This window comes from Ursus americanus, chromosome 8 (assembly GCF_024610735.1).
Source record: "Ursus americanus isolate L20-20 chromosome 8, mUrsAme1.1.p, whole genome shotgun sequence".
Classification (NCBI taxonomy): domain Eukaryota; kingdom Metazoa; phylum Chordata; class Mammalia; order Carnivora; family Ursidae; genus Ursus; species Ursus americanus.
In genome coordinates, this window is record NC_142134.1 from 66,593,134 (window position 1) to 66,606,680 (window position 13,547).

General features: G+C 40.3%; 1 long non-coding RNA gene across 1 annotated transcript in view; it reads left to right on the forward strand.

The window, feature by feature from the left end:
* Positions 1–13,077, forward strand: part of LOC148109601 (uncharacterized) — a 31,808-nt gene extending 18,731 nt beyond the window's left edge. Inside the window, exons 2-4 of the long non-coding RNA XR_015725578.1 lie at positions 1,073–1,150; positions 12,157–12,190; positions 12,300–13,077. This is a non-coding gene — a long non-coding RNA (uncharacterized LOC148109601). The remainder of the gene's footprint in view (positions 1–1,072; positions 1,151–12,156; positions 12,191–12,299) is intronic.
* Positions 13,078–13,547: the final 470 nt, after the last annotated feature.

Consider the following 13,547-nt stretch of genomic DNA (forward strand, 5'->3'; position numbering starts at 1 on the left):
ATGAGCATGAGGTCGTGTTCACACAAAGCTTGGTTCAAGATACAATCTCCATTATTCTAAATATTTGAAACAAACCAACCACTACTGTGAGTTTTTCCACAGTCATGATGTAAGCCATGAAAATATGAGTGGCATTAGCAAACATTTGCCTATTTTCTCAACTCTTCTCTCCCTGGACAGAGATTATCACCGAAAGAAGCTGACTAGAGATTAGCTAGAGATTAGTGATTGCTAATGGCTTTCCTGTATCCATTCTCTCATTCTTGCTTTTAGCAGCAGAACCTATGCCTTGACATGGGTCCATGCCTGCTCATGTAGTAACTACATTTTCTGGCCTTTCCTGAAGACTTACAACAAAACCAGTGACATGTAAGCTTCAGGATCCTTAATTGCAAAAGTCCGTTCCCAAACCCAGGAGGGACCCTCCCAACGTGTTCACCTGATCTTAAGTTTTGGTGTTTTGTTTTGTTTTTGTTTTTTGTTTTAGTTTTGAACATTTGTAAGAGTAAGATATTGTGATCAACATAGGTTAAGACTACTATCTCTTTGCCTTCCAGCTTTTACTTTATTACACTTTGTATTGGCTATGATGGAGTGGTCACGGGAGTTTTTTGGAGACATAGGGGTTAGAGGAGTTGGTGTCCATTTATTTTTCATTGACTGTGATACATTTGTGTAGTTTGCAGTCACTTCCTTGGAGAGTTACATTATCATTAGCCGGCCCCGTGTAGGGGTGGCCTCCAAGCACCTCTAAGTCTGTGGGTACTGGAGGGGAAAGAAGGTTTGAAGTGTGCAGAGCCAGAAGCTAGACTCTGGAAAGGTCTTTCAGGGATCAGATTGGAGTCAGAGGTTTCAGTTTTCGTTGATGCCTAGTCCAAATGGAAGTTCCTTCCCATCTTGGGTATATTTATTCAAAGCGTACAATTATAAACATGCTACACATTTTTTTTACTTTGATGAGAATTGCATCACATGGAACTGATCAGAATTTCTATGTTTGTGGTACATAAATCTTTAGCCGTTCTACCAATAGAATATTTGTATCTTAAATTACGTGTTTTATACATTTCAGAGTCTCAGATGTTGCCTCACATCAAAATTACCAACAATGGATTGTGAAGCTGAAAGGAACTTTTCTAAACCATCAATAGTAAGATACAAATTATGATAATTCATATTAAAGGAAATTATTTTTCTATTCTCACTATAGAAAATGATAATGATAGAATATTGTGTGAAGAAGTAATCAAAATATAGGATCAAAAATATAGGAAAATAGTATTATGAAGGTTTGGTGGCATTTAATACCATTATTTTTCTGGATTTTGTCATATTTATGGAAATTGACAGCTTTAAAAAGATCTGTATATTTTGTTCATTCTAAGTAAATATTAAGTGTTATGTCTTTTAAATCTCAGACTCCACAAAGCTTGGATATTTCCCTGGATATGTGACTAATTTCTGGTCAGTGGAATAGGAACAGAAGGGATATATATGACATCAGAGACACATGGTTTAAAACATGTTCTTTTTCCCCTTGCCCCGAATTGTAATGATGGCTTGGTGGTGCTGCAATGGTTAATTTTGTGTGTCAGCTTGACAGGGCCAGGGGGTGCCCAGATATTTGGTTAACTGTCATTCTGAGTGTGTCTGTGAGGGTGTTTTTGGATAAGATTAATATTTGAATCAGTAGCCTGAGGAAAGCAGATTGTTTTTCCCAAGGTGAGGGTGGGTGGAGTTCATCCAATCCATTGAAGGCCTGACTAGAACAAAAAGGCAAGAGGAGAGAGAAATCACTCTCTCTGTCTTCAAGCTAGGACACCAGCTTTGTCCTACTTTGGGACTCAGTCTTTGACTGGAACTTAGACCATCAGCTTACCAGGTTGTCAGGCCTCTGGACTCTGATTGGAACTATACCATCGACTCTGCCCTGTCTTCAGCTTGCTGGCTGTCTAGACCCCGGGACTTCTTGGGCTCTACAACGGTGTGAGCCTTTTCCTTGTTCTCTCTAAATGAGTTATAAAATAATGCTTTTATCCTTGGGGAGTTAATATCTTAATGAGGGAGAAGAGATATTCGTAATTATACTATAATTCTCCAAATGGCGGTTTTAATAAGCATAGTATTAATAGTGGTTAATTCAGTTTTAGAGAGAAATGGGCAATGTTTCAGGAAGCAAATAAAAAATAATGCAAAAATTACTTCTGTATGGTTTTGGAATGCATCAAATTGTGTCTACAATGGTCCCATTGGAGTCCTTTTTCACCTTGGGCCCATTCAGGTGGCATGGGGAGGGGGCAGAGGTGTGGAAAGTTGCCATTAGCTTATGTTGTTAATAACTCCCTTGCAGTTTTGGGGGCTAGACACCTGAAAATCAAGGTGTCATCAAGGCAGTGCTCCCTCTGAAGCTTCCAGAAGACCCTTCCTGGCTTTGTGAACTTCTGGCAGCTGTAGGCATTCCTTGGCTCATGGCCACATAACTCCTGTGGTCTCCGCCTCCATCTTCACGTGGCGTTCTTTTCCCTGTGTGTCTGTCTTCACATGGAGCTCTCCTTCCTCATTCCGTGCTTTCTCTTCTTAAAGGACACAAAATGTGTACTGGGTTACCAGGGCCCATTCTAATCAAGTTGCCCTTTGTTCACTGGTACATTTCTCATTCCCTTCTTCTATCGTTCATGATCTTTCATTTCTACCTGTTGCCACCATGCGCTTTACTTCTGGTTAGCCCCAGATTCAGGAAGCCCTTCCTTGGCGTATCAGTTACAGTTTCAGGACCAATGACTTGGACGTCACAGACTGAGAGGTAGTGAACTGGGAGCCCTTGGACCTCTGGGGTCATGCCTTGTTCATCTCGCGGTAACCAGAATTTACTTAACCTTTTGCAGTTGTACTCATCTATAGGATGGACACCGTAGTGTGGAACATTCTAAATAAGGCTGTCGTGAGGATCAAAAAGGTTTGTACAAAGAACATATACGTGCTAAGGACCATTGAGAAGTATTAACAATAAGAATACTAGTGCTCCTTGTTAGTCACTGCTTGCTAAGTGCCCGAATAAAAGAACAACTGTGTGCCTCCATGTAAAACAGCCATCCCGGGGTCAGAGGTTGCGATTTCTAGAGCCAAGGCATTGGTGTGGTGATGTGTCACGGTGGCTGAAGTTTGCATGCACAAAAAGGCTATGAAGTATGAAATGAACTTGGATAAGAGTGAAAGGAAGTACAAATTGGTGGAAAGATTATAAGGCAACGAGCAACAAACAGCTGCTCTAAGTCATAGCTGTCCTCAATTCTGAGGAATAGAAAACTCTGGAAGGATTGGAGTTGGGTAAACCTATTTCTGATTTTAAAGAATGAGAAGCTTCCTATACTGCCAGGCTCACCCACACTTAGAAGATAAGGCAAAGCCAAGGCCTGACTGGTCAACCCATAGAGATACAATGAGCCACTTTTAGATTTAGACAGTTCATTACAAATAGCAGGAAGAAGAGTAAATCAGAGGGGCGAGCTCCGTGTCCTACACACCAAAAAGGATGAGACCCAAACAAAGGGCAATGATGGCAAGACTAGTTGTGGAATGCCCTGGTGCTGAGTTGCCTGTCCTTCCTCAGAACCCAGGAGATGATGAGAAACTGTCTCATAACATCCTCGCAGGGAGATAGAGAAGTGGGTGGAGATGGCTTCCTCACAGCTCTTTAGAGGCCGCCCACCCTCTCTGCGCTCCAGGGTGGTGTTCCGCCAGGACTTGGATAAGCTCCAATTCAGGCTTTGTTTATACGGATACCGGCACGGTCGTCAGGCTGGAGCTGTTCCCCTGTGTTCATCAGTAAACTTGGATGGATCTAAACCAAACTCTTAAACAGATCATTGATGAGGAAGAAGATGACTTGTGAACATCTGAAAAGAGAATGGGCGGGAGATGTGATGCTAACAAGGTGAAATTTGCTGTAAATGAATGTGTAATCATGACTTTTGTTCTAGGAAACTGACCTTCCCATTAGGTGAGAATGGGACCTGGCTTAGCAAAAATCTCCAAAGAAGAAGACTCATGAGTCAAAAAAGACTCAGGGGTTTTACTAGATAGCTTGATGTGAAGGTATTGTGATCTGAGAGCCAGAAGTATTAGGATGTATGTTTCCAACCCCATGGGAGCAGTCGGCTTAGTGTAACCCACGTGAAGGGACACACCTGGACAGTCACTTTGAGGACACACAATGTAGGTTCAAGGGACTGAAACTACTTCAAAGAAGTAAGAGTTTCTTAGGCTAGAGGAGAATCAAGATGGATCATTATCAGTCGTATTAAGTAAAGCCCTACTATGTGCTAGATATCCTCTTAAGTGCTTTACATGAATTATGAATTAAAGCCTCATAATACCATATCAAGTAATTACCAGTATTCTCCTCATTTTCCATATGCGACAATGAAGATTCCATACGTTCAATGGCTACCCTTCGACATCTTGCTAACTAGTGCCTGAGCTGGGATTTGAACCCAGGACTAACCCCCAGGTCCACACTCCTTACTAGTACTGTAAAATCTCACTGCAATTTTCCAATATTTGAAGGGCTTTAATGCTTACAAGGGGTATTATGGACTGAATTGTGTTCCCCCCATTCACATGTCGAAGCCCCAACCCGCAATGTGACAATATTTGGAAATAAGGCCTTTAAACAGGTAATTAAAATGAAATGAGATTATAAGGCGGGCGTCTAATCCAGTAGGACTGACGTCCTCATAAGAAGAGGTACTGGTGTGCACGCACACAGGGAAAAGACCACGTGAGGACATGCTGAGAAGGTGTCATCTGTAAACCAAGGACAGAGGTCTAGTTGTATTCTGTTATGGCGGCGCTAGCAAACGAACAGAAGATGTGACATTTGTTTTGTATTCAAAAAGTACTGACACTGGGGACGAGCTGGAGGAGCCCCCTTCTGACGAGGACTCCAAGTAATAGCTCCAAAATGGAATCTGCAGGGAGACAGCTTTGGACTTGATCACAGGAAGAACTTTGTAATGAGTCTCCCAGAAATAGGCTTATTGGGTTGCCTTGGCTTTGAGTTTTTTCTGCCTACAATTCAAGTGTATCTAGCCTGGATGACACTTTCTGGGTGACGTTGACAAAAAGATTTCAATGCTCAGCAGTTGGTTGGGCTAAATCATCTTTAAAGATGGGCTAAAAATCACACAATTCTTACCTCACTTATCTCTGCTCTTTGTACCCATTGAGCTTTTTTAAAAGCTTGTATATATATTTTTGGAATAATTTTAGATTTATAGAAAAGTTGCAAGGAAAGTACAGAGAGTTTCTTTGTACCCACAGCCAGTTTTCCTTCACATTAATATCTTACTTTACTGTGGTATATTTATCACAACTAATGAACCAATATTCCACTGAGCTTTTGAACCTTTTTTTTTTTAGGGAAAAAATGACTATTTTGTCTCTAGCTTAATCAACCTGAAGTGTTTATTTGCTCTGAAATAACCATCAAAAATACAAATGTTGGTTCTGAGACTTTTAACTGAGCAAAGAAATTTCAAGGAAAAAACAAAAATTAACCCCCCCATCCCCACCCCATCCCCCCGCAATTTCACACAAGTGAGCAGAACAAAAGCTTTAGAGCCTTGAGAATGGATAGATACCTCAAAATGGTGAGTAATGTAGAATTCAAGAAATAGGATACGTATCTGAGGGGGGATAGAAAACAAGACAGCTACTTCTGAAGCTCTGTTATTGATCAGAATGTAACTAGAATGAACTTAAGGTTAACCAAACTCAGCGTTGCTGCCATCCTTGCTTGTTTGGTTTGGTTTGTTTTTTGTTAAAGCACATGACCGTAATGGGAAAGCCAGATTTTACTTTGCTTTCTTTGTACTTAGGATAACCAGATGTCTTCCCCTACTTTTTCAGGGAACTAAAATATAGAAATTCTTTGTGATTGGCTTCCAAAGCTTCCCAGACATACCTTTGGGTCCAGATGCTTGACCTTGAGCCCCTTGGCTCCCCACATGGGCCATGGACCCACCTGGACTGCAGTTTCCATGGTGCATATTACATAAGGATTCTCGTCAGGGTGCCACTTAACCGAGACAAGAGGTCCTTGTCTCAGAAGCACAAGAGTACCTGACTCTTCCTTGTAGCACTGTTTACGACTTACGAGTTTTTAGAATTAAAAGCTATACAGTGAAGGATATAAAGAAAGATTTCATCCTGTGGTTTTCCTAGGAAATTGTCACTGGAAAAATGGATTGAAAACAATTATCAACTGTCTCTTTATAGGTCTTGGCATGTTGAAGATCTCTTCTTTTCCTAAACCCGCTTAAAAAAACTAGTCTGTAAAATTCCAAGCTTTCCGAAGATACTAAAAATGTATTTTCCACTACAAACTGCAACCCCAGCAAGTGGATCTTGATGCAACTCTGTGTCACACAAGAACCAACATGGTAACATAAACTAAGCTCGTAAAACCCACACAGAAGAGGGAACGGTATGTTTAAATAGCAGCATCCATTGGGGCGTTGTATTATGTAACGCTTACTGAAAAAGTAAAACCTTCTGCCCATTGTTGGAAACCATTTCAGACATCACTCGGTTTGGCAGCCCCTCTTATCTTGTGAAAAGGCGAGGCTGTCTCTGTCATCTTCACTTTGTCATAACAAAGATGGTATTTGTCCCCATACTGTCATAACTGGACATGGGAACATGTTTGCCGAGTCAGAGGAGAAACAGATTTTAATTCTACCCAGATCTGGGCAGTAGCTAAGAAAAGTAGGAACCGCCACAGTTACAGATGCATATTTGGCAAAGACCTTCAAGAGTGATTACAGATAGTATAAGAATATTTTTAAATTAGTGGATGGCAGAAGCCCTGTTAACACCTGAGAGAAGGAGGGGGTCAGCAGATTCCGTTAAACTAAGACAACAAGAAGGGATGACTCATGCAGTAATAAGGACAAAAACATTACCCCTAATCTCATCTGGATATAATTTTTATTAGTCCTTAGATGAGAACGGATTAGATATTAATAACTGCTCCTGAAACTTTGCTGTCTACATGTTTGCTTAACGCAAGCAGTAAATTGATATTGAGTAAATAGCAAGTTCATTCTATATTCCAGGTTCCGTTTCAACTAATCCTTGTGTTGGTTTTTGAAATCCCAAGTCACTGAATCCTTCAGCAGTGGTTAAGGGTGATACCTCAACTGGGCAGTCACAAACTGGTGTGGGTACCCACAAATTGGGTAGCCAATGGCTGTGGACCAGACCAGGAAAATGGCTTCCTCTCCAGGTGCTACGGAGCAAAGTATGTGTGTCTTCAGGACACAGCCATACATTGCCCTGAGTTTCTTCGTCACCGATCTGTGTTTCTCAAAGTGTCGTGGGCTAATCATCTGTATCAGAATTCCCAGAGGAACTTGCTTAAAAACACAGATTTTGGGGCCATGCCCAGACCTAATGAATCAGAATTTCTGGGGATGTCCAGGAATCTACATTTCAGAGACACAATTAGCCGCTTGGAATGAGTGAAAACTACTGTTTTAGATATTGTCAACATTAAGGGGAATGAATTCTATATAGAAATTCAGTGGGAAACCAAAAGATAATTACAGGTTTTTTATATTTCCTCAGTAGTGCTTCGATTTGTGTCTGTAGATGATTCTCCAGGAAGGCTTCATTTGGATGGTGAGAATATTTATAGGATGTTTCTGGAGATAACTGTAAGTAGCTACCTCAGAACCCATATGACATAACCATGCTTTATATCTGAAGATGATTTTCACATCACTCCAGCAATGTGTAAAGTAGTTATATAAAAACTTAATTGAAATCATACAAGTGAGACAAATCTATTTTGTCAGTTCCCACATTTCTCTATATATCCTGACCACCACCTACATACTCTCAGAGCAAGTTACATGTGGTTTTATAAACCATCCATGTAAATTAGTAATAAATGTAACTAGTTACTCACTCTGCTTCCAGTCTAACAGATAATAATCTAATATTGCATTCACTAGGCGTCCACAACTATACTTTGTACTTTTATATCTGGACCAGCATAGGGACCAAAGAATGTTGATTTGCATGACGTGATCTTTCTCTACAGGGTAGTAATATAAAAATAATACCTATTTTTTTTGAAACATTATCCAAAAGCGGTGGTGTTTTATTTTGGAGAAATGGTATTTCAGCAAGGGAAGAACTTGATATCCCAGAAGGATGGTGTGATGATTACAAGTGTGGACTGTCTGGAACCGGACAGTCCAGAATCAGAATTCCACTCAGAATCCTACCACTTCTGAGCTGAGTTCCCTCGGGCAAAATATTTAACCGCTCTGTGCTTCTGTTTCTTATCTGTAGACTGGCAAAAATAATTGCACCTCTCTCGTTGGTTTGTGTGATGATTACATAAGTTGTATACATAAAGGCTGAGACCAATGTCTGCTAGATAATAAGCACTCAAAGTTGGCCATTATTATTATTAATCTGTTTCATAACATGCCAGAATTATGCCTCAGGTCATTCATCTGTGTTTGGTATATTTTTCTACTCCTTTTTGCTCTCACTGGAATCTTGAGGGTTTTTTTTTTTAATTGAGAAATAATTGACATATTGGTTTCAGGTGTACAACATAATAATTGGATATTTGTATCTATTGCAAAAGGATCACCACAGTAAGTCTAGTTAACATGCATCACCATGCATAGTCGCAAATTTTTTTCTTGTCGTGAGAACTTGTTTCAAGATCCACTTCCCCGGCTACTTTCAAATATGCAGTATCCTATAATTAATTATAGTCACTGTGCTGTACGTTACGGCCCCATGACTTAACTCATTTTAGAACTGGAAATGTGTAGCTTTTGACCCCTTCACCCATTTTGCCCACCTTATTATACTCCCCACTTCTAATAACCACCAATCTGTTTTCTGTATCTCTTGAGGGTTTTTTCCTCCCTCACCGCACAGAGTGCTGAAAAAAAAGATTCAGACTATTGACTTGAATTCTAAACAAAGTTTCTTGGGTCTGTTTTTGTTTTTGTTTGTTTTCTCATAGAACATAAGGTTGAGGGCTTGGAGCTGGAGAAAGAGAAAAGGAAAGGCAGAGCGGTGCCTCTGGAAGGAGAGAACTGGAAAAGGGACTAGGAATCGCCAAAGTAGGAGGGAGAGGGAAGGCCCTTCATTTGGAAATGTTTCATGGTAAGCACACTATGCAATGCAGACACCTGCCAACGTTGACCTCCCAGTCCTGCACACCTAGAAGCTTCTGCCAACAGGCTGGAGGATCTGGTCATTCTGAGTGGGTTTGAGAGCTTGAAGGGAGAACCTCGACCTTGTAGACCAAAGTAGAACTGTATAGAACTAGTGGGGAATTTCCCTAAGAATGGAGCAGTAGGCAAACAGTTGCTGTTGGAATTCAAATACGTGAATCTAGCTATGTAATGGTAATGGGAAAATGCTAAATTGCAAAAAGGTCAAGCTAGAGTTTGGGTGGTTTTAATTTCCACATTCTGGAATTACAGGAATTACACAACCACATTATTTAATTACAGAGTAAAGTGTTGAGTATAGTTTAAAAAAGCCAGTTTCTTCTCAAATAATTCTTCTCTCTAGCATTTTTAATATGTCCCTCTTTAAATGAATCATTCGCCTTTATCCTTTAACAAAAACAGTTTTTTAAAAAAATCTTGCAAATTACTTTCTCATGACATAAATCTCCTCAACCTCCCACCACCAGCCACCGTGTCTCATAGCTTTTATTTGCATTTTCCAAAATCACCAATGACCTTGTCTATACAAATCTCATTCATTGTTTTCCTGGACTTCTCAGAAGTATTTGACACCAAATCCTCCGTCTACTTTCTTGAAATTATCTTCCCTTAATTTCCACAGTATGGCATTATGCTAATTTCCCTTCTTTGTAATTCACCTATGATATCTTAGGGGTCATCCTTGGCCTCAAGAAACTTACAGTCTAGTGCCAAGTCCAACATTTTGGCAGACATTGCTAAGTGACTGGCCCAGTTTCAGTGCACGGACCTCTTCTCCCCAGCCATTTAATTCTATGCATCTATTAGTACCCCAGTGTCAAGCCAGGCAGTACCCATTAAGCAGTAGAGCAATGTCCTATAGGAGCATGGACACGGGGGAAGTCATCTGCATGGAGGAGATGGGCAAGATTTATACAGGAGATGACACTTGGGATGGATGTCTAGGGATGGAGAAATTTCAACAGTTAGAAGTGGACAAGAGATTCCACATGGATGAACTGCTTGAGTAGTGACACAAAAGTAGAAAGATATTATTCTTAACTGTCCTGGGATGAAGAACTGTCACTGGGATGAAGCAGAAGACGTGAACTCTAGTGGATTGCTGGGGACGGGGAGCTCATACATCACGGGTGAAGGCTCTGGAACCTGGACTGTTTTATGTAGATAATACAAGGGAGCCATGACAACTTACGGACACAAGAGTGTCACTATTAGAGTTATGTTTTAGAAAAAGAACTCCGGTGTCAGTGTGGAGAGCACATTAGTGGGAAGGAGAGATTGGTGGTAGGATATCTGTTAATTTTTTTATGTATCTCATTCAGCATCGGTCATACGTCGCTTTCTTGGATTACTTATCTTTTCTATGCTAAATGTTTATTTATGCCTTGCCCTCCAAGATAAACTGTTTAAGGCAGGGAGTACATCTTGTTTTTCTTTTAAGCATACTATAGCATACACAGAAGCTATCCCCCTGCCTTGAAGATTATCATAATTTTCATTGTTATTAACATTTATTGAGCACTCATGGGCTATACACTAATGCAAAGTCAATTACATTTACCATCTCATTTAATCTTTATATGTTTGTCCCCATTTTATACATGTGCAAACAGGGATTAGAGAATTTAGTCATTTGCTCCAAATCATATAGTTAGTAACCAGTAGAGATGGGATTCAAAACAAGTTCTTTGTGATTCCAAGGTCATTAATATTGTTAAATGGACTCTCCATAGTGGCCAATCAATGAATACTTTTGAGTGATTGGATAAATAAAAATGGTGGATCACAGAATAAATTCTTCTTGGTTTGAGTTGATCTGTATAGGCAGTTAAACATATCCACTCATACTGGGAAGATATATCCAGTGTTTGAATTATGCAAGTGTATCTATCCAGTATTTTCAAATAGTAAAGTTAATAATAGTATAAGGCATTACTTATATGAATAAACATCATTAAAGAACCAGATAGTAAATAATGTCAGTACTCTATCCAGATTCTGTAATATCTATTTTCACTGTTCCTTTGTGTCTCCAGACTTCTGGGTGCTTTTTATTCCCATCATTCATAAGCTATAGTGATTTTGGGGAGGACTTTCTTTGGTCTACTGGAGCCTTCCTTGAACACATGGGAATTTATGTCCCCCCTGGGTTGACCCTTTGCAATGCTCTTTGCCAGTGGAGTTTTAAAGCCCTTCTTCCTTGACTCAGGTTAGAACAACTCTTAGGTGATAATTTCTTCTTCCAAGTCTCCTGTGGGATTAGGCTATGTGGGATTTTGCTTGAGATCATACTCTTATTTGACTTCCTGCCCTTCTCTGTCCTTCCTCCTTCAGCCTTTTGTTGGTTTTACTGATGAGCATTTCCTTGATGAATCTCTTGCATGTGAACCTTCATCTCAGGACCTGCTTCTGGGGAAGTTGACCTAGGAAAAAATATACATTAAAATCTAATGAGTATGCTCTTTTCACTGTTTAACATGGTATGTGTGCCTTTGTAATTCATTTTAGGTGGGAAAGAATCAATGACCAACATTACACGCAGTGTCCTATCAGGATGCCTTCTATTACTAGAGGACTTTTCATGAGATTTGATTTGACCTTTGATACTTTTTGTAGCAAGCCATGCAGAAAAGTTTTCTGCTGAGTGTGTTCATGTGTAAAACTGCAGCTTATGTGTATTCGTTGTATGGAAACTAGAAATTGCCTTAAAAATTCCACTATTGAATTTTTTAGGAGTTTGAAAGTCTAAGTTCTTAAGTTGTATTCCAAATATAGCCAACATGCTTTTTAAAAATGGGTACATTTTGAATTCACATGGTTCAGATAATTCCGTTTCTTTCAGCATTATGAGCAAAACATTGATGTGTTTTCTTACTTCATTTCCCAGGCTGCGCATTTTACTCCTTCCAGCAGGACCACGGGTAAGCAAATCATTCCAAATTTAGCGCACTGGAAATGTCTCATGTTTAAATCATAGATATTTTTATGGGCGTGTGCCTTTTGCTAACTTTATCTCCCACTTTGCTTCAGGTACCGTTCTGAATGATGGCAGTTTCTTCTGCATCCAGACTGGTGATGGTGTTCGACTCTCAACCTGGCCAGGTCATAAAAAATAGACTTTAAACAGAGCTCAGTAGTGCTCATGATTTACAAACTAACTGGCCCCTCTTGCCTCCAGTCTGAGATTGTAAATGATTAGATTGTAAGTGATTAATGTGACCCTGTCAGCATCCTAATCCTGTTGAGGTGACTGACGACTGTTGACATGCAGTGGCACAACCTCACCTAGAAATTCTCCTTGAACTTGGAGGGAAACAGACAGGGGGGAAGGGAGACAGGATTCTAGTTGAAGAAAAGATATGTTTTCATTCTTGGTTGGTCCTTTTGAAATACTTAGTTGCTTCCTGTATCTTGGCTGTTGCATTTTAAATTCCGATTAGAGTATATTCTAGAGCCTTACAGTGGAGTAGATGCTCTCGTATGAACTTAGCTGATCCCCCAGGATAGAAGGCAGTGTGCAGTAATGCAGAAGAACCACTATAAGATGGAGACACAGATGAAGAGAAGAGAATTGATACCCAAAAACGAACAAGAAGAAATCTGTCAAGTTCTAGGACCTGTTGGATGCTGGACTTGAGGGAGGAAGCTAATAGGGCAAGCAGTGAGCTCAGGCAGGGATGAAGGGGAAGAGGAAGGAAGGCGCAGAAATGAGACAGGAAGATTTGGGACTTTTGCCGTATTCTGAGCTGAGATGGCAGGGGCTGCCTTTTAATGCTTTGGTGGTGTGATCCATGTTAAAACTGTAGGACCAGGCAAACAAGTACTATATTAAAATTCTCTTACATAATAGTTAAAAGTGATTCACTCTTTATAATTGAGGGGCACTGCAGTAGGCAGTGGGGTTACAAATAATAATAATGATAATCAGCATCGTTGTGATAATAACAGTAATAAAAATAGCTTACACTTACATAGGGCTTACTGGTGTGGTGCGTAGTATGTGCCAGACACTTTTCTAAGGGCTTTACATATATTAACTCCTCACAAGAGCTCTCCGAGATGGTACCATTCTTTCTGTTTTTGTTTTCAGTTGTTAACCATTTTAACTCCCATCTTATGGACGATGAATCAGAAGCCCAAGCAGGTGGAGTGCTTTGCTCAGTGTCAGTCGGCAGGTGAGTGGTGGAGCCGGCCTTCAAGCCCCGGGAAGTGTGGCATCAGCGTCTGCAGAAAACTGCCCCCACATAATCTGCTGTTAGGTGGAGAGGCAGGAAATGC